This window comes from Oreochromis aureus, linkage group 14 (assembly GCF_013358895.1).
Source record: "Oreochromis aureus strain Israel breed Guangdong linkage group 14, ZZ_aureus, whole genome shotgun sequence".
NCBI lineage: Eukaryota > Metazoa > Chordata > Actinopteri > Cichliformes > Cichlidae > Oreochromis > Oreochromis aureus.
This window is the reverse complement of record NC_052955.1, coordinates 30,542,603-30,565,102: the sequence shown is the minus strand read 5'-3', so window position 1 is coordinate 30,565,102 and position 22,500 is coordinate 30,542,603. Positions and strand designations below refer to the sequence as shown.

The 22,500-nt window shown below is 37.2% G+C and overlaps 1 protein-coding gene across 1 annotated transcript in view; it reads right to left on the bottom strand.

Moving 5' to 3' along the window:
• Window positions 1-22,500, bottom strand: part of LOC116328960 (limbic system associated membrane protein) — a 1,233,629-nt gene that overhangs the window by 1,115,199 nt on the left and 95,930 nt on the right. The window lies entirely within an intron of this gene.

Sequence of the window (22,500 nt, the reverse complement as noted above, 5' to 3'; positions counted from 1 at the left end):
AAATCATTCAGGAGGTAACTGATTGATTTCAATGTTTCATTTATTACCACTCTTTTATTATCATGCATTTAGAACGTATTATTATGTGTGCCTATGGAAAGAGGCACACATATTACTATTCGTCGGATTTATTATTATTATTATGTGTGCCTATGCCAAGAGGCACACATATTACTATTCGTCGGATTTATTATTCTTATTATGTGTGCCTATGGAAAGAGGCACACATATTACTATTCGTCGGATTTATTGTGTGGATGCTGGAGGCATCCACACTATTGAGTTCCTGTTTCTCTTTATTCTTTATTGTGTGGATGCTTTAAGCATCCACACTATTGAGTTCCTGTTTCTCTTTATTCTTTATACTTTATTGTGTGGATGCTTTAAGCATCCACACTATTGAGTTCCTGTTTCTCTTTATTCTTTATACTTTATTATTGTGTGGATGCTTTAAGCATCCACACTATTGAGTTCCTGTTTCTCTTTATTCTTTATACTTTATTGTGTGGATGCTTTAAGCATCCACACTATTGAGTTCCTGTTTCTCTTTATTCTTTATTATTGTGTGGATGCTGGAGGCATCCACACTATTGAGTTCCTGTTTCTCTTTATTCTTTATTATTATTATTATTCTTAGGACTTCCGTACACTTTTCGCCGTGGATCTACTTCCACAATTTTCAGCCGATTTTCACCGTTCAAATTTTAAACTATTCTGCTATTTCTGCTAATGATGGCTATATCTTTTGGTATTTTATACTCTTATACTTTTTAAAATATTACGTTTTTTTCCTTTAATTTGTCCCATTGAAATGAATGGGAAACTTCCATAATTCTGCTAAAACTTGCTTGTTTTTGAAACTTAACTACTTTTTCCTACTTTCACGTAGAACAACCATTCAAACTTTAAAATGTTCTCAAATTATTGGGCTATTCAGGAATAAATCAGCTTTTTCAAATCTTTTACCGTTTTACTTTTATGCCTCTTAAAGTTTTGAGTTGCAAAATTGTGATTTTTCACAAAATACATGCGTTGTTATGGTTGCTATGCACTTGGCTTCCAGTGTGCCACTGAAGGTTTTGCAGTCTTCTCTTCATGTCCGAACAACTTCTTGCTACTTGCTCAATTTTCACTCAACTTCCACAAATTATACATCAAAACGTAGGTATTTTTGCTGGCTTTCAGAAAATGTCACTATCATGGTTGTGGGATTTATAGAATTTTGTCAAATCTTCTCAGACCAACACAAAGTCTCAAAATCCCCATAGAAAGTCAATGGAGAGCTTGTTCAAAATCACAGCTTGATTTCTGTAATGAGAGGCATATTCGAATCGTCATATCTCCTTAACGAAGCAAAGTTAAGACATAAGGCTTGTCCCAGTATATCTTCAGACACTCCTGACGCTCACAATTCAAGAATTTCTTTCTCACCTATTACCGTTCTGAAATGAGTTAGACTTGTTTGAGGGTAGGAAATTCATCGTTCGCTCAGATTTCTTCAGATTTCAAACTCTGGAAATGAACCACTTTTTCTCTCGTCATATCTTTTTAATGGATATCAACAGAGACCTGAAAATTTCCATGACTGTTCACCAAAGCCTGCTGTCTCTTACAGTGAAAGAATGATATTGATACTCCAAATAGATTTAGAGTTAGAAAGCGTTGTTTGAGGGCAGGTCAAGGCAGTTTTTGCTTCGCCTCTACTCAGTTATGGTGCATTACAAGTCAAATATCTTTAAAATCCATATTTTAATGATAAATTGTCAACACTGTAAGATTCCCTCATCTCTTCTGAACAAAACGGTGTAAGAATGACCGTTCTAGCCCCTACGGTTAGGAAATTATGGCCATTTGTTTGAGAGGAATCCTCACTATGAGAAATTCACTGCAGAAATCCTGTCTCTGTGCTCTGTGTGTGTAAAACGGCTGCACCTGTTTTGGCGGGAAAAAGTGCACAGGCTCTCTGATTGGTGGATTCAAATTTAGCAGCTCCCAGGCTGCTTGACTGACCTAGAAACTTGATTTTCTCTCCTGTGTATGTGTGTGTGTGTGTGTGTGTGTGTGTGTGTGTGTGTGTGTGTGTGTGTGTGTGAGAGAGAGAGAGAGAGAGAGGCGAGAGAGTTTTTATGGGAGCATCTTATTGTATGATTTAAATTCAATATATTTAGACTGGTTGACTGAATTTGATCCTGTGTGTGTCTCTCTGTGCTTTTGGGACTTTTGCAGCTGTCCATTTTGCTTTTCCAATTTTTCTATTTAAGTTATTACTATTGTGCTAAGTCATAGCATTTGTGCTGCTTTTCAGTATTTGTGCTAAATACAGCATTTCTGCTAAATCATACTATTTCTGCTATTTTATAAGACTTGTGCTAAATACAGCATTTGTGCTAAATCATACTATTTCTGCTATTTTTAGGATTTGTACTTAATATAATATTTCTGCTTAATTATAGTATTTCTGCCATTTTATAGTATTTGTGCTAAAACATAGTATTTCTACTAAATGCAGTATTTCTGGGTAATCATTGTATTTCTATATATTTCTGCCAGGTCCCCAGGGAGTCAGTCCTAATATTCAAATTTACATATCAGGACCTGGACGGCTTCCCAGCCAGCCAATCATATCTCAGTCCTGGCACATTCAAATTTGCATATTGGGACCTTCATGGCTTCTCAGCCAGCCAATCATATCTGAGTCCTGGCACATTTAAATTTGCATATTGGGGCATTCATGGCTTCCCAGCCAGCCAATCATATCTGAGTCCTGGCACATTCAAATTTGCATATTGTTGCCTTCATGGCTTCCCAGCCAGCCAATCATATCTGAGTCCTGGCACATTCAAATTTGCATATTGGGACCTTCATGGCTTCTCAGCCAGCCAATCATATCTGAGTCCTGGCACATTCAAATTTGCATATTGTTGCCTTCATGGCTTCTCAGCCAGCCAATCATATCTGAGTCCTGGCACATTCAAATTTGCATATTGGGACCTTCATGGCTTCCCAGCCAGCCAATCATATCTGAGTCCTGGCACATTCAGATTTGCATATTGGGACCTTCATGGCTTCTAAGCCAACCAATTCTCTATGTCATATATCTCTAATATTTCATATTTTTATTTTCAGTGGTCAGCATTTCAAGATTCTCCCATGTCTTCTGAATAAAATGGTCTAAGAATGACTGTTTTAGCCCCTACGGTTAGAAATTCATGGCTGTTTGTTTGAGGGAATTCTCACTATGAGAAATAGACTGCAAAAATCCTGTCTCTCTCTGTGCTGCATGTGTAAAAGCCTGCACTTGGTGCACCAGTTTTGGCGGGAAAAAGCACACAGCCCCTCTGATTGGTGGATTCAAATTTAGCAGCTCCCAGGCTTGCAAGACTGACCTAGAAACATGCTGTTAACAGCCCCTGTTCACTTTCTGCTGCTGCTGCTGCTGCTGTGTGTGTGTGTGTGTGTGTGTGTGTGTGTGTGTGTGTGTGTGTGTGTGTGTGTGTGTGTGTGTGTGTGTGTGTGTGTGTGAGAGAGAGAGAGAGACAGAGAAAGGCTTTTTATGGGATGATCTCATTGTAAGATTTAAATTCAATATATTTAGACTGGTTGACTGAATTGGATCTTGTGTGTGTGTGTGTGTGTGTGTGTGACAGAGAGAGAGAGAGAGAGAGAGAGAGAGAGAGAGAGAGAGCCTTTTTATGGGATGATCTCATTGTAAGATTCAAAATCAATATATTTAGACTGGTTGACTGAATTGGATCTTGTGTGTGTGTGTGTGTGTGTGTGTGTGTGTGAGACAGAGAGAGAGAGAGAGAGAGAGAGAAAGCCTCTTTATGGGATGATCTCATTGTAAGATTCAAATTCAATATATTTAGACTGGATGACTGAATTGGATCTTGTGTGTGTGTGTGTGTGTGTGTGTGTGTGTGTGTGTGTGTGTGTGTGTGAGAGAGAGAGAGAGAGAGAGACAGAGACAGAGAAAGGCTTTTTATGGGATGATCTCATTGTAAGATTTAAATTCAATATATTTAGACTGGTTGACTGAATTGGATCTTGTGTGTGTGTATGTGTGTGACAGAGAGAGAGAGAGAGAGAGAGAGAGAGAGAAAGCCTTTTTATGGGATGATCTCATTGTAAGATTCAAATTCAATATATTTAGACTGGTTGACTGAATTGGATCTTGTGTGTGTGTCTCTGTGTGTGTGTGTGTGTGTGTGTGTGAGACAGAGAGAGGGAGAGAGAGAGAGAGAGAGCCTTTTATGGGATGATCTCATTGTAAGATTTAAATTCAATATATTTAGACTGGTTGACTGAATTGGATCTTGTGTGTGTGTGTGTGTGTGTGTGTGTGTGTGTGTGTGTGTGTGTGATTTAAATTCAATATATTTAGACTGGTTGACTGAATTTGATCCTTTGTGTGTCTGTCTGTGCATGTGTGTTAACATATGTGTACATATTTGTGGTTGTGTGACTGTTACACTTTTTTTGCTGAGTTTTTTTTTTTCATTTAACAAGTACATTTGAAGGACCCTTAGCATGTTCAGCATTTTTTCAGCTGTCCATTTTGCTTTTCCAATTTTTCTGTTTAAGTTGTTACTATTGTGCTGATTCATACTATTTCTGCTATTTTATAAGATTTGTGCTAAATATAGTATTTCTGCCCAATATAGTATTTCTGATTAATTATAGTTTTTCTACCAAATCATATTACAGTATTTCTGCTTTTTATACCATTTGTGCTTAATATAGTACTTCTGCTTTTTATAGGATTTGTGCTTAATACAGTATTTCTGCTAAATGTAGTATTTATGCTTAATCACACTATTACTATATATTTCTGCCAGCTTCCTAGCCAGCCAATCATATCTGAGGTCTGCCGTTTCTTCTCTCGTCATATCTCAGCGACGGATGTACAAAGAGCAATGAAAATCGCAGTCAAAGTACACCAAAGTCCGCTGATTCACCCAGTACAAGAATTATGCTTCTAGTCCACCTAGTTTTTGAGTTACACGACATTTTGTAACTCCAAAAAACGGCGCTCTTTGCCTCACACCGCGATCTAATTCTGACTGCTCATCACCCTGTTTCCCAAAAGCTCACTGTCTTTCCCAGTGGCGCAGCTGGTAATGACAAAGGTCTGCAACACAGAGGTTGCAGGTTCAACTCCACCTTGGACAACATGTTTTTTGCCCTACAAATTAATACACTATCACAGACAAGTAATTCATATTCATCATTTATTACAATTCTCAAAACTTTTTACCAGCTTTTCTAATATGGACCTCACATTCTTCTTAACACTCCATGGCACAAATACTCTTCCCTTTAGGCTCTGTGAATGTGTGTGTGTATCAATATTTCTCCCATTTTAAAGTATTACTCCTCCATAATTGATTTCTCTTAAATCAAAGTACTTTTACTACATCTTAGTACTTCTGCTCAATCATAGTATTTCTGCTAAATCATAGTAATTTTGCCAAATCATGGTTTTGTGCCAAATCATCAGAATCGTGTTTATTGGCCAAGTATATGTGCAGACAAATACAAGGAATTTGGTTCCGGTAGATGGTGGCTCTCGAGCACAGCAATGTAAATCTCACACACACACACACACACACACACACGCACCCACACACACACGTATCTATATATACATTGCACATGCATACACATACATACACAAAGCTGTGTAAACCAACTATAAATAACTAATCTAAACGTATATACATAAAAGACAGAAATGAAATGAGGTGGAATGAATACTGCAGAATGTACATAAGGTGCAGTTGCAGTCTGGCAGTGGGAGCAGTGTGACAGTTCAACTGTTTAGAAGGGAGATGGCGAGGGGAAAGAAACTGTTCCTGTGTCGGGTGGTCCTGGTCTGCAGGCTTCTGTACCGTCTGCCAGAGGGCAGCAGATCAAAAAGTCTGTGTCCAGGGTGTGAGGGGTCTGTGATGATTTTCCTGCCCGTTTCCTGGTTCTTGAGAGGTACAGATCCTGGATGGAGGGCAGGGGGCGCCGATGATCCTTTCTGCTGCCCGTACAGTCTGCTGCAGTCTGCACCTGTCCTGTTTAGTGGCTGCACCATACCGGACTGTGATGGAGGAGCACAGGACAGACTCAATGACTGCAGTGTAGAACTGGATCAGCAGCTCCTGTGGAAGACTGTACTTCCCCAGTTGTCTCAGGAAGTACATCCTCTGCTGGGTCTTTTGAGGATGGAGTTGATGTTGGTCTCCCAATTCAGGTCCTGGGAGATGGTGGTACCCAGCAACTTGAAGATCTCCACAGTCGACACAGGGCTGTCTGATATGATGAGGGGGGGGCAGAGTTGAGGATGTCTCCTGAAGTCCACTGTCATCTCTACAGTTTTAAGAGTGTTCAGCTCCAGATTGTGCTGACTGCACCAGAGTACCAGCCGCTCAACTCATCATAACATTTGTGTTATGTTATAGTATTACTACTAAGTGGAGGAATTTCTGTCATGTTACAGTATATGTACTGATTACAGTATTTCTGCCAAATATAGTATTTCTGATTAATTATAGTTTTTCTACCAAATCACAGTACAGTATTTTTGCTTTTTATAGGATTTTTATAGGATATTTATATTGCTTAATATAGTATTTTTGCTTTTTATACGATTTGTGCTTTATACAGTATTTCTGCTAAATATAGTATTTATGCTTAATCATACTATTTCTATATATTTTGCCAGGTCCTCTGTGAAGACTGAGACATTCAAATGTACATATCAGGGCCTCTGTGGCTTCCAAGCCGGCCAATCATATCTGAGGTCTGCCGTTTCTTCTCTCGTTATATCTCAGCGACGGATGTACAAAGAGCAATGAAAATCGCAGTCAAAGTACACCAAAGTCCGCTGATTCACCCAGTACAAGAATTATGCTTCTAGTCCACCTAGTTTTTGAGTTACACGACGTTTTGTAACTCCAAAAACGGCGCTCTTTGCCTCTCACTGCGATCTAATTCTGACTGCTCATCACCCTGTTTTCCAGGTGCTCACTCTCTTTCCCAGTGGCACAGTTTGTAATGACACAGGTCTGCAGCCCAAAGGTCGTGGGTTCAATTCCACCTTGGTCAACATGTTTTTTTTACCTACAATTTACTACACTATCACAGACCACTAATTCATATTGATCATTTATTACAATTCTGCAAACTTTTATGATTTTAGCAGCTTTTGTAATATGGACCTCAGATTCTTCTTAACACTCTATGGCACAAATACTGTTCCCTTTAGGCTCTGTGTGTGTGTGTGTGTATCAATATTTCTCCCATTTTAAAGTATTACTCCTCCATAATTGTATTTCTCTTAAATCAAAGTACTTTTACTACATCTTAGTACTTCTGCTCAATCATAGTATTTCTGCTAAATCATAGTATTTTGCCAAATTATGGTTTTGTGCCAAATCATAACATTTGTTTTATGTTATAGTATTACTACTAAGTCGAGGAATTTCTGTCATGTTACACTATATGTGCTGATTACAGTATTTCTGCTAAATCATAGTATTTCTACTATATTATATATTTTTCTTTCTAAATATAGCATTTCTGCTATATAATTGTATTACTGCTATGTTATAATATTTGTGCTAAACCAGAGTATTTCTGCTGAAACATAGTATTTCTGTCAAATTACAGTATTTGTGCTAAAACATAGTATTTTAAAAAAATTTCAATATTAATAGTAAATTACAGTGTCTGTGGTAAATCGCAGCATTTCTGCTATGTTGTACTGTTTTTCTAAATCATAGTATTTCTGTAATGTTTAAAAATGTTTGGCTAAATATATTCTTTTTGTTATCTTATACTATTTCTCCTAAATTCTTGTATTTTTGAGAAGTTATCGTGTTTCTGGTAAGTTACAATATTTCTACTAAGTTCTGCTATGCTACTGTATTTCTGCCAAGTATTATGTTTCCTCTAAGATATTGCAGTTCTGCTAAGTTACTACATTTTAGCAAAGTTCCTTTGCTTCTGCAAAGTTTTTACAATTTCTGCAACTTTTCAGCTTTTTCAGCTAGTTTCAGCAGACAGCTCCAGCTTTAAAGCATCCACACTGCATTTTCGCAGGAAATGCAAATTTTTCTAGTTATTATTATTATTCTTCAAGTTGCTTCCGTGACGTTTTTCATTGTGGATCTACTTCCACAATTTTCAGCCGATTTTCACCGTTCAAATTTTAAACTATTCTGCTATTTCTGCTAATGTGCGCTATATCTTTTGGTATTTTTTGCTGTTATACTTTTTAAAATATTAAGCTTTTATGCTTTTTTTGTCCCATTGAAATGAATGGAAAACTTCCAAAATTCTGCTAAAACTTGCTAATTTTTGAAACTTATCTACTTTTCATACTTTCACCTAGAACAGCCATTCAAACTTTAAAATGTTTTGAAATTATTGGGCTATTCAGGTATAAATCAGCTTTTTCATATCTGTTACAGTTTTCATCTTATCCCTCTTTAAGTTTTGAGTTTCATTTTGTGATTTTCACAAAATACATGCGTTGTTATGGTTGCTATGCACTTGGCTTTCAGTGTGCCACTGAAGGTTTTGCAGTCTTCTCTTCATGTCCGAACAACTTCTTGCTACTTGCTCAATTTTCACTCAACTTCCACAAATTATACATCAAAACGTAGGTATTTTTGCTGGCTTTCCGAAAATGTCACCATCATTGTTGTGAGATTTATAGAATTTTGGCAAATCTCCTCAGACCAACACAAAGTCTGGAAACTTTCCATAGAAAGTCAATGGAGAGTTTGTTCAAAATCATCGCTTGATTTCTGTAATGAGAGGCATATTTGAATCGTCATATCTCCTTAACGAAGCAAAGTTAAAACATGAGGCTTGTCCCCGTATATCTTCAGACACTCCTGACGCTCACAATTCAAGAATTTCTTTCTCACCTATTACCGTTCTGAAATGAGTTAGACTTGTTTGAGGGTAGGAAATTAGTCCTTCGCTCAGATTTCTTCAGATTTCAAACTCTGAAATGAACCACTTTTTTCTCTCGTCATATCTTTTTTTGGATTTCCACAGAGACCTGAAAATTTCCATGACTGTTCACCAAAGCCTGCTGTCTCTTACGGTGAAAGAATGATATCGATACTCCAAATAGATTTAGAGTTAGAAAGCGTTGTTTGAGGGCAAGTCAAGGCAGTTTTCGCTTGCCTCTACTCAGTTATGGTGCATTACAAGTCAAATATCTTTAATAATTCATATTTTAATGATAAATTGTCAACACTTTAAGATTCCCCATCTCTTCTGAACAAAAGCGGTGTAAGAATGACCGTTCTAGCCCCTACGGTTAGGAAATTATGGCCATTTGTTTGAGAGGAATCCTTACTATGAGAAATACACTGCAGAAATCCTGTCTTTCTCTGTGCTGTGTGTGTAAAAACGGCTGCACCTGTTTTGGCGGGAAAAAGTACACAGCCTCTCTGATTGGTGGATTCAAATTTAGCAGCTCCCAGGCTGCTTGACTGACCTAGACTGACCTCTCTCCCTGTGTGTGTGTGTGTGTGTGTGTGTGTGTGTGAGAGAGACAGAGAGAGAGAGAAAGAGAGGGCGAGAGAGAGTTTTTATGGGAGCATCTTATTGTATGGTTTAAATTCAATATATTTAGACTGGTTGACTGAATTTGATCCTGTGTGTCTCTCTGTGCTTGTGGGACTTTTTGCAGCTGTCCATTTTGCTTTTCCAATTTTTCTATTTAAGTTATTACTATTGTGCTAAGTCATAGCATTTGTGCTGCTTTTCAGTATTTGTGCTAAATACAGCATTTCTGCTAAATCATACTATTTCTGCTATTTTATAAGATTTGTGCTAAATACAGCATTTGTGCTAAATCATACTATTTCTGCTATTTTATAGGATTTGTACTTAATATAATATTTCTGCTTAATTATAGTATTTCTGCCATTTTATAGTATTTGTGCTAAAACATAGTATTTCTACTAAATGCAGTATTTCTGGGTAATCATTGTATTTCTATATATTTCTGCCAGGTCCCCAGGGAGTCAGTCCTAATATTCCAAATTTACATATCAGGACCTGACGGCTTCCCAGCCAGCCAATCATATCTGAGTCCTGGCACATTCAAATTTGCATATTGGGACCTTCATGGCTTCTCAGCCAGCCAATCATATCTGAGTCCTGGCACATTTAAATTTGCATATTGGGGCATTCATGGCTTCCCAGCCAGCCAATCATATCTGAGTCCTGGCACATTCAAATTTGCATATTGGGACCTTCATGGCTTCTCAGCCAGCCAATCATATCTGAGTCCTGGCACATTCAAATTTGCATATTGTTGACTTCATGGCTTCCCAGCCAGCCAATCATATCTGAGTCCTGGCACATTCAAATTTGCATATTGGGACCTTCATGGCTTCCCAGCCAGCCAATCATATCTGAGTCCTGGCACATTCAAATTTGCATATTGTTGACTTCATGGCTTCCCAGCCAGCCAATCATATCTGAGTCCTGGCACATTCAAATTTGCATATTGGGACCTTCATGGCTTCCCAGCCAGCCAATCATATCTGAGTCCTGGCACATTCAAATTTGCATATTGGGACCTTCATGGCTTCTCAGCCAGCCAATCATATCTGAGTCCTGGCACATTCAAATTTGCATATTGTTGACTTCATGGCTTCCCAGCCAGCCAATCATATCTGAGTCCTGGCACATTCAAATTTGCATATTGGGACCTTCATGGCTTCCCAGCCAGCCAATCATATCTGAGTCCTGGCACATTCAAATTTGCATATTGTTGACTTCATGGCTTCCCAGCCAGCCAATCATATCTGAGTCCTGGCACATTCAAATTTGCATATTGGGACCTTCATGGCTTCCCAGCCAGCCAATCATATCTGAGTCCTGGCACATTTAAATTTGCATATTGGGACCTTCGTGGCTTCTAAGCCCACCAATCATCTATGTCATATATCTCTAATATTTCATATTTTTATTTTAAATGGTCAGCATTTCAAGATTCCCCTATGTCTTCTGAATAAAATGGTCTAAGAATGACTGTTTTAGCCCCTACGGTTAGAAATTTATGGCTGTTTGTTTGAGGGGAATTCTCACTATGAGAAATAGACTGCAAAAATCCTGTCTCTCTCTGTGCTGCATGTGTAAAAGCCTGCACTTGGTGCACCAGTTTTATGGGAAAAAGCACACAGGCTCTCTGATTGGTGGATTCAAATTGAGAAGGTCACAGCTGTTTGACTGACCTAGAAACATGCTGTTAACAGCCCCTGTTCACTTTTGCTGCTGCTGCTGTGTGTGTGTGTGTGTGTGTGTGTGTGTGTGTGTGTGTGTGTGTGTGTGTGTGTGTGTGTGTGTGTGAGAGAGAGAGAGAGAGAGAGGGAGGCGAGAGAGAGTTTTATGGGAGCATCTTATTGTATGATTTTAATTCAATATATTTAGACTGGTTGACTGAATTTGGTCCTGTGTGTGTCTCTGTGCATGTGTGTTTCCATATGTGTCCATATTTGTGATTGTGTGACTGTTATACTTTTTTTTTTGCTGATTTTCTTTTCATTTAACAATTACATTTGAGGGACCCTTAGCATGTTCAGGATTTTTCAGCTGACCATTTTGCTTTTCCAATTTTTCTATAAGTTATTACTGTTGTGCTAAGTCATAGCATTTCTGCTGCTTTTCAGTATTTGTGCTAAATACAGGATTTCTGCTAAATCATACTATTTCTGCTATTTTATGAGATTTGTGCCAAATACAGCATTTCTGCTAAATCATATTATTTCTGCTATTTCATAAGATTTGTACTAAATATAGTGTTTCTGCCAAATATAGTATTTCTGCTTAATTATAGTATTTCTGCCATTTTATAGTATTTGTGCTAAAACATAGTATTTCTACTAAATGTAGTATTTATGCTTAATCATACTATTTGTATATATTTCTGCCAGGTCCCCAGGCAGCTAATCCTCTGTGAGGACTGATACATATAAAATTTACATATCAGGGCCTGCACGGCTTCCCAGCCAGCCAATCATATCTGAGGTCTGCCCTTTCTTCTCTCGTCATATCTCAGCGACAGATGTACAAAGAGCAATGCAAATCACAGTCAAAGTACACCAAAGTACGCTGATTCACCCAGTTCAAGAATTATGCTTCTAGTCCACCTAGTTTTTGAGTTACACGACGTTTTGTAACTGCAAAAACAGCGTTTTTCGCCTCTCACCGCAATCTAATTCTGACTGCTCATCACCCTGTTTTCCAGGCGCTTGCTCTCTTTCCCAGTGGCGCAGTTGGTAATGACACAGGTCTGCAACCCAAAGGTCGTGGGTTCAATTACACCTTGGGCAACATGTGTTTTTTTTCCTACAAATTAATACACTATCACAGACCACTAATTCATATTCATCATTTATTACAATTCTGAAAACTTTTATGATTTTAGCAGCTTTTCTAATATGGACCTCAGATTCTTGTTAACACTCCATGGCACAAATACTGTTCCCTTTAGGCTCTGTGTGTGTGTGTGTGTGTGTATCAATATTTCTCCCATTTTAAAGTATTACTCCTCCATAATTGTATTTCTGTTAAATCAAAGTACTTTTACTACATCTTAGTACTTCTGCTCAATCATAGTATTTCTGCTAAATCATAGTATTTCTACTATATTATATTTTTCTTTCTAAATATAGCATTTCTGCTATATAATTGTATTACTGCTATGTTATAATATTTGTGCTAAACCAGAGTATTTCTGCTGAAACATAGTATTTCTGCCAAATGATAGTATTTCTGTCAAATTACAGTATTTGTGCTAAAACATAGTATTTTTTTTAAAAATTTCAATATTAATAGTAAATTACAGTGTCTCTGGTAAATCGCAGCATTTCTGCTATGTTGTACTGTTTTCTAAATCATAGTATTTCTGTAATGTTTAAGAATGTTTGGCTAAATATATTCTTTCTGTTATCTTATACTATTTCTCCTAAATTCTTGTATTTTTGAGAAGTTATCGTGTTTCTGCTAAGTTACAATATTTCTGCTAAGTTCTGCTATGCTATTGTATTTCTGCCAAGTATTATGTTTCCTCTAAGATATTGCAGTTCTGCTAAGTTACTACATTTTAGCAAAGTTCCTTTGCTTTTTGCAAAGTTTTTACAAATTCTGCAACTTTTCAGCTTTTTCTGCTAGTTTCAGCAGACAGCTTCAGCATTACAGCATCCACACTGCATTTTCGCAGGAAATGCAAATTTTCTAGTTGTGTGGATGCTGGAGGCATCCACACTATTGAGTTCCTGTTTCTCTTTATTGTGTGGATGCTGGAGGCATCCACACTATTGAGTTCCTGTTTCTCTTTATTCTTTATTATTATTATTCTAGTTATGTTCCGTACACTTTTTGGCACTTAACTACTTTCACAATTTTCAGCCGATTTTCACCGTTCAAATTTTAAACTATTCTGCTATTTCTGCTAATGTACGCTATATCTTTTGGTATTTTTCACTCTTATACTTTTTAAAATATTACACTTTTTTCCTTTAATTTGTCCCATTGAAATGAATGGGAAACTTCCGCAATTCTGCTAAAACTTGCTTGTTTTGAAACTTAACTACTTTTTCCTACTTTCACGTAGAACAACCATTCAAACTTTAAAATGTTCTCAAATTATTGGGCTATTCAGGAATAAATCAGCTTTTTCAAATCTTTTACCGTTTTATTTTATGCCTCTTAAAGTTTTGAGTTGCAAAATTGTGATTTTTCACAAAATACATGCGTTGTTATGGTTGCTATGCACTTGGCTTCCAGTGTGCCACTGAAGGTTTCGCAGTCTTCTCTTCATGTCCGAACAACTTCTTGCTACTTGCTCAATTTTCACTCAACTTCCACAAATTATACATCAAAACGTAGGTATTTTTGCTGGCTTTCAGAAAATGTCACCATCATTGTTGTGAGATTTATAGAATTTTGGCAAATCTCCTCAGACCAACACAAAGTCTCAAAATCCCCATAGAAAGTCAATGGAGAGCTTGTTCAAAATCACAGCTTGATTTCTGTAATGAGAGGCATATTCGAATCGTCATATCTCCTTAACGAAGCGACATTAAGACATGAGGCTTGTCCCGGTATATCTTCAGACACTCCTGACGCTCACAATTCAAGAATTTCTTTTCTCACCTATTACCGTTCTGAAATGAGTTAGACTTGTTTGAGGGTAGGAAATTAGTCCCTCGCTCAGATTTCTTCAGATTTCAAACTCTGAAATGAACCACTTTTTTCTCTCGTCATATCTTTTGATGGATTTCCACAGAGACCTGAAAATTTCCATGACTGTTCACCAAAGCCTGCTGTCTCTTACGGTGAAAGAATGATATCAATACTCCAAATAGATTTAGAGTTAGAATGCGTTGTTTGAGGGCAAGCCAAGGCAGTTTTCGCTTGCCTCTACTCAGTTATGGTGCATTAGAAGTCAAATATCCTCAATAATTCATATTTTAATGATAAAGTGTCAACACTTTAAGATTCCCCATCTCTTCTGAACAAAAGCGGTGTAAGAATGACTGTTCTAGCCCCTACGGTTAGGAAATTATGGCCATTTGTTTGAGAGGAATCCTCACTATGAGAAATTCACTGCAGAAATCCTGTCTCTGTGCTCTGTGTGTGTAAAACGGCTGCACCTGTTTTGGCGGGAAAAAGTGCACAGGCTCTCTGATTGGTGGATTCAAATTCAGCAGCTCCCAGGCTGCTTGACTGAGCTAGAAACTTACTTCTCTCTGTGTGTGTGTGTGTGTGTGTGTGTGTGTGTGTGTGAGAGAGTATGCCTTTTTATGGATGATCTCATTCTAAGATTCAAATTCAATATATTTAGACTGGTTGACTGAATTGGATCTGTGTGTGTGTGTGTGTGTGTGTGTGTGTGTGTGTGTGTGTGTGTGTGTGTGTGACAGAGAGAGTATGCCTTTTTATGGGATGATCTCATTGTAAGATTCAAATTCAATATATTTAGACTGGTTGACTGAATTGGATCTTGTGTGTGTGTGTGTGTGTGTGTGTGTGTGTGTGTGTGAGAGAGAGAGAGAGAGAGAGAAAGCCTTTTTATGGGATGTTCTCATTGTAAGATTTAAATTCAATATATTTAGACTGGTTGACTGAATTGGATCTTGTGTGTGTGTGTGTGTGTGTGTGTGTGTGTGTGTGACAGAGAGAGAGAGAGAGAGAGAGAATGCCTTTTATGGGATGATCTCATTGTAAGATTCAAATTCAATATATTTAGACTGGTTGACTGAATTGGATCTTGTGTGTGTGTGTGTGTGTGTGTGTGTGTGTGTGTGTGTGACAGAGAGAGAGAGAGAGAGAGAGAAGAGTGTTTTTTATGGGATGATCTCATTGTAAGATTCAAATTCAATATATTTAGACTGGTTGACTGAATTGGATCTTGTGTGTGTGTGTGTGTGTGTGTGAGAGAGAGAGAGAGAGAGAGAGAGAGAAAGCCTTTTTATGGGATGTTCTCATTGTAAGATTTAAATTCAATATATTTAGACTGGTTGACTGAATTGGATCTTGTGTGTGTGTGTGTGTGTGTGTGTGTGTGTGTGTGACAGAGAGAGAGAGAGAGAGAGAGAGAGAGAGAGAATGCCTTTTATGGGATGATCTCATTGTAAGATTCAAATTCAATATATTTAGACTGGTTGACTGAATTGGATCTTGTGTGTGTGTGTGTGTGTGTGTGTGTGTGTGTGTGTGTGTGTGAGAGAGAGAGAGAGAGAGAGAGAGAGAGAGAGAGAGAGGGAGGAGAGAAAGCCTTTTTATGGGATGATCTCATTGTAAGATTCAAATTCAATATATTTAGACTGGTTGACTGAATTGGATCTGTGTGTTGTGTGTGTGTGTGTGTGTGTGTGTGTGTGTGTGTGTGTGTGTGTGTGTGTGTTTTAAATTCAATATTTTAGACTGGTTGACTGAATTTGATCCTGTGTGTGTCTGTCTGTGCATGTGTGTTACCATATGTGCACATATTTGTGGTTGTGTGACTGTTATACTTTTTTTTGCTTTTTTTTTTCATTTAACAATTACATTTGAGGGACCCTTAGCATGTTCAGGATTTTTTAGCTGTCCATTTTCTTTTCCAATTTTTCTATTTAGGTTATTACTATTGTGCTAAGTCATAGTTTTTCTGCTGCTTTCCAGTATTTGTGCTAAATACAGCATTTCTGCTAAATCATACTATTTCTTCTATTTCATCAGATTTGTGCTAAATATAGTGTTTCTGCTACAAAATAGTATTTCTGCCAAATATAGTATTTTTGATTAATTATAGTTTTCTACCAAATCATAGTACAGTTTTACTGCTTTTTATATGGCTTCTAAGACAACCAATCATATCCGAGGGCTTGCACATTCAAATTTGCATATTGTTGCCTTCATGGCTTCCCAGCCAGCCAATCATATCTTAGGCCTTGCACATTCAAATTTGCATATTGGGGCAATCATGGCTTCTAAGACAACCAATCATCTATGTCGTATATCTATGATATTTCATATTTTTATTTTAAATGGTCAACATTTCAAGATTCTCCCATGTCTTCTGAACACAACGGTCTAAGAATGACTGTTTTAGCCCCTACGGTTAGGAATTTATGGCTGTTTGTTTGAGGGGAGTCCTCACTATGAGAAATAGACTGCAAAAATCCTGTCTCTCTCTGTGCTGTAAAAGCCTGCACTTGGTGCACCAGTTTTGGCAGGAAAAAGCACACAGCCCCTCTGATTGGTGGATTCAAATTGAGAATCTCACAGCTGTTTGACTGACCTAGAAACATGCTGTTAACAGCCCTTGTTCACTTGCTGATGCTATGTGTGTGTGTGTGTGTGTGTGTGTGAGCCTGAGTGTGGGTGTGAGTGTGTGTGTGTGTGTGTGTGTGAGAGAGAGAGAGAGAGAGAGAGAGAGAAAGAAAGACACACAAAGCCCTTTTTAGGGCAGCATCTCATTGTTGGATAAAAATATAATATATTCAGACTGGTTGACTGGCATAGACCCTGTGTGTGTGTCTCTCTCTGTACATTTGTGTATCCATATTTGATTTTGTGTGTATTTGTTGATTTGTGTATCCATATTTAATTTTGTGTGTATCTGTTGGCTGTTCTTGTTTGTATTTCTAAATGTATTTTTATTTTATTTTTTCACAGGTGAACAAAAATTAGTTTTGAGCAAACTTAACCATGTTCCTTTTTATTCAGCTTGTCATTTTACCTTTCCAATATTTTCACTTAAGTTATTACTATTCTGCTCAATCATAGTATCTGTTCTAAATCATTGTTATTGAGCTATATTGTAGGATTTCTGCTAAATCATAGTATTTCTACTATATTATATTTTTCTTTCTAAATATATCATTTCTGCTATAGAGTAGTATTTCTGTAATGTTTAAGAATGTTTGGCTAAATATATTCTTTCTGTTATCTTATACTATTTCTCTGAAATTCTTGTATTTTTGGGAAGTTATCGTGTATCTGGTAAGTTACAATATTTCTGCTAAGTTCTGCTATGCTATTGTATTTCTGCCAAGTATTATGTTTCCTCTAAGATATTGCAGTTCTGCTAAGTTACTACATTTTAGCAACGTTCCTTTGCTTCTGCAAAGTTTTTACAATTTCTGCAACTTTTCAGCTTTTTCAGCTAGTTTCAGCTGACAGCTTCAGCATTCCAGCATCCACACTGCATTTTCGCAGGAAATGCAAATTTTTCTAGTTCTTTATTATTATTCTAGTTTGTTCCGTTCAGTACACTTTTTGGCACTTAACTACTTTCACAATTTTCAGCCGATTTTCACCGTTCAAATTTTAAACTATTCTGCTATTTCTGCTAATGTACGCTATATCTTTTGATATTTTTAACTGTTATACTTTTTAAAATATTACACTTTTTTCCTTTAATTTGTCCCATTGAAATGAATGGGAAACTTCCGCAATTCTGCTAAAACTTGCTTGTTTTTGAAACTTAACTACTTTTTCCTACTTTCACGTAGAACAACCATTCAAACTTTAAAATGTTCTCAAATTATTGGGCTATTCAGGAATAAATCAGCTTTTTCAAATCTTTTACCGTTTTACTTTTATGCCTCTTAAAGTTTTGAGTTGCAAAATTGTGATTTTTCAGAAAATACATGCGTTGTTATGGTTGCTATGCACTTGGCTTCCAGTGTGCCACTGAAGGTTTTGCAGTCTTCTCTTCATGTCCGAACAACTTCTTGCTACTTGCTCAATTTTCACTCAACTTCCACAAATTATACATCAAAACGTAGGTATTTTTGCTGGCTTTCAGAAAATGTCACCATCATTGTTGTGAGATGTATAGAATTTTGGCAAATCTCCTCAGACCAACACAAAGTCTCAAAAATCCCCATAGAAAGTCAATGGAGAGCTTGTTCAAAATCACCGCTTGATTTCTGTAATGAGAGGCATATTCGAATCGTCATATCTCCTTAACGAAGCGACATTAAGACATGAGGCTTGTCCCGGTATATCTTCAGACACTCCTGACGCTCACAATTCAAGAATTTCTTTCTCACCTATTACCGTTCTGAAATGAGTTAGACTTGTTTGAGGGTAGGAAATTCGTCCCTCGCTCAGATTTCTTCAGATTTCAAACTCTGGAAATGAACCACTTTTTTCTCTCGTCATATCTTTTTAATGGATTTCCACAGAGACCTGAAAATTTCCATGATTGTTCACCAAAGCCTGCTGTCTCTTACGGTGAAAGAATGATATCAATACTCCAAATAGATTTAGAGTTAGAAAGCGTTGTTTGAGGGCAAGCCAAGGCAGTTTTCGCTTGCCTCTACTCAGTTATGGTGCATTAGAAGTCAAATATCTTCAATAATTCATATTTTAATGATAAAGTGTCAACACTTTAAGATTCCCCCATCTCTTCTGAACAAAACGGTGTAAGAATGACTGTTCTAGCCCCTACGGTTAGGAAATTATGGCCATTTGTTTGAGAGGAATCCTCACTATGAGAAATTCACTGCAGAAATCCTGTCTCTGTGCTCTGTGTGTGTAAAACGGCTGCACCTGTTTTGGCGGGAAAAAGTGCACAGGCTCTCTGATTGGTGGATTCAAATTCAGCAGCTCCCAGGCTGCTTGACTGACCTAGAAACTTACTTCTCTCTCCTGTGTGTGTGTGTGTGACAGAGAGAGAGAGAGAGAGAGCGAGAGAGAGAGAAAGCCGTTTATGGGATGATCTCATTGTAAGATTCAAATTCAATATATTTAGACTGCTTGACTGAATTGGATCTTGTGTGTGTGTGTGTGTGTGTGTGTGTGTGACAGAGAGAGAGAGAGAGAGAAAGCCTTTTTATGGGATGATCTCATTGTAAGATTCAAATTCAATATATTTAGACTGGTTGACTGAATTGGATCTTGTGTGTGTGTGTGTGTGTGTGTGTGTGTGTGTGTGTGTGTGTGTGTGTGTGAGAGAGAGAGAGAGAGAGAGAAGTTTTTATGGGATGATCTCATTGTAAGATTCAAATTCAATATATTTAGACTGGTTGACTGAATTGGATCTTGTGTGTGTGTGTGTGTGTGTGTGTGTGTGTGTGTACAGACAGAGAGAGAGAGAGAGAGATTTCTTTTATGGGATGATCTCATTGTAAGATTCAAATTCAATATATTTAGACTGGTTGACTGAATTGGATCTTGTGTGTGTGTGTGTGTGTGTGTGTGTGTGTGACAGAGAGAGAGAGAGAGAGAGAGAAAAGCCTTTTATGGGATGATCTCATTGTAAGATTTAAATTCAATATATTTAGACTGGTTGACTGAATTGGATCGTGTGTGTGTGTGTGTGTGTGTGTGTGTGTGTGACAGAGAGAGAGAGAGAGAGAAAGCCTTTTTCATGGGATGATCTCATTGTAAGATTCAAATTCAATATATTTAGACTGGTTGACTGAATTGGATCTTTGTGTGTGTGTGTGTGTGTGTGTGTGTGTGTGTGTGTGTGTGTGTGTGTGACAGATCAGAGAGAGAGAGAGAGAGTAAGCAAATTTTTATGGGATGATCTCATTGTAAGATTCAAATTCAATATATTTAGACTGGTTGACTGAATTGGATCTTGTGTGTTTGTGTGTGTGTGTGTGTGTGTGACAGAGAGAGAGAGAGAGAGAGAGAGAGAAAGCCTTTTATGGATGATCTCATTGTAAGATTCAAATTCAATATATTTAGACTGGTTGACTGAATTGGATCTTGTGTGTGTGTGTGTGTGTGTGTGTGTGTGTGTGTGACAGAGAGAGAGAGAGAGAGAGAGAGAGAATGCCTTTTTATGGGATGATCTCATTGTAAGATTCAAATTCAATATATTTAGACTGGTTGACTGAATTGGATCTGTGTGTGTGTGTGTGTGTGTGTGACAGGAGAGAGAGAGAGAGAGAGAGAGAGTGCCTTTTTATGGGATGATCTCATTGTAAGATTCAAATTCAATATATTTAGACTGGTTGACTGAATTGGATCTTGTGTGTGTGTGTGTGTGTGTGTGTGTGTGTGTGTGTGTGTGTGTTTTAAATTCAATATATTTAGACTGGTTGACTGAATTTGATCCTGTGTGTGTCTGTCTGTGCATGTGTGTTACCATATGTGTACATATTTGTGGTTGTGTGACTGTTATACTTTTTTTTGCTGTTTTTTTTTCATTTAACAATTACATTTGAGGGACCCTTAGCATGTTCAGGACTTTTTAGCTGTCCATTTTCTTTTCCAATTTTTCTATTTAGGTTATTACTATTGTGCTAAGTCATAGTTTTTCTGCTGCTTTCAGTATTTGTGCTAAATACAGCATTTCTGCTAAATCATACTATTTCTTCTATTTCATCAGATTTGTGCTAAATATAGTGTTTCTGCTACAAAAATAGTATTTCTGCCAAATATAGTATTTTTGATTAATTATAGTTTTTCTACCAAATCATAGTACAGTTTTACTGCTTTTTATATGGCTTCTAAGACAACCAATCATATCCGAGGGCTTGCACATTCAAATTTGCATATTGTTGCCTTCATGGCTTCCCAGCCAGCCAATCATATCTTAGGCCTTGCACATTCAAATTTGCATATTGGGGCAATCATGGCTTCTAAGACAACCAATCATCTATGTCATATATCTATGATATTTCATATTTTTATTTTAAATGGTCAACATTTCAAGATTCTCCCATGTCTTCTGAACACAACGGTCTAAGAATGACTGTTTTAGCCCCTCACGGTTAGGAATTTATGGCTGTTTGTTTGAGGGAGTCCTCACTATGAGAAATAGACTGCAAAATCCTGTCTCTCTCTGTGCTGTAAAAGCCTGCCCTTGGTGCACCAGTTTTGGCAGGAAAAAGCACACAGCCCCTCTGATTGGTGGATTCAAATTGAGAATCTCACAGCTGTTTGACTGACCTAGAAACATGCTGTTAACAGCCCCTGTTCACTTGCTGATGCTATGTGTGTGTGTGTGTGTGTGTGTGTGTGTGAGTGTGTGTGTGTGTGTGTGTGTGTGTGTGTGTGTGTGAGAGAGAGAGAGAGAGAGAGAGAGAGAAAGACACACAAAGCCCTTTTAGGGCAGCATCTCATTGTTGGATAAAAAATATAATATATTCAGACTGGTTGACTGGCATAGACCCTGTGTGTGTGTCTCTCTCTGTACATTTGTGTATCCATATTTGATTTTGTGTGTATTTGTTGATTTGTGTATCCATATTTAATTTTGTGTGTATTCGTTGGCTGTTCTTGTTTGTATTTCTAAATGTATTTTTATTTTATTTTTCACAGGTGAACAAAAATTTGTTTTGAGCAAACTTAACCATGTTCCTTTTTATTCAGCTTGTCATTTTACCTTTCCAATATTTTCACTTAAGTTATTACTATTCTGCTCAATCATAGTATCTGTTCTAAATCATTGTTATTGAGCTATATTGTAGAATTTCTGCTAAATCATAGTATTTCTACTATATTATATTTTTCTTTCTAAATATATCATTTCTGCTAGAGTAGTATTTCTGTAATGTTTAAGAATGTTTGGCTAAATATATTCTTTCTGTTATCTTATACTATTTCTCTGAAATTCTTGTATTTTTTGGGAAGTTATCGTGTTTCTGGTAAGTTACAATATTTCTGCTAAGTTCTGCTATGCTATTGTATTTCTGCCAAGTATTATGTTTCCTCTAAGATATTGCAGTTCTGCTAAGTTACTACATTTTAGCAACGTTCCTTTGCTTCTGCAAAGTTTTACAATTTCTGCAACTTTTCAGCTTTTTCAGCTAGTTTCAGCTGACAGCTTCAGCATTCCAGCATCCACACTGCATTTTCGCAGGAAATGCAAATTTTTCTAGTTGTGTGGATGCTTTAAGCATCCACACTATTGAGTTCCTGTTTCTCTTTATTCTTTATACTTTATTATTATTATTCTAGTTGCCACTTTTTCACTTTTTTGGCACTTAACTACTTCCACAATTTTCAGCCCGATTTTCACCGTTC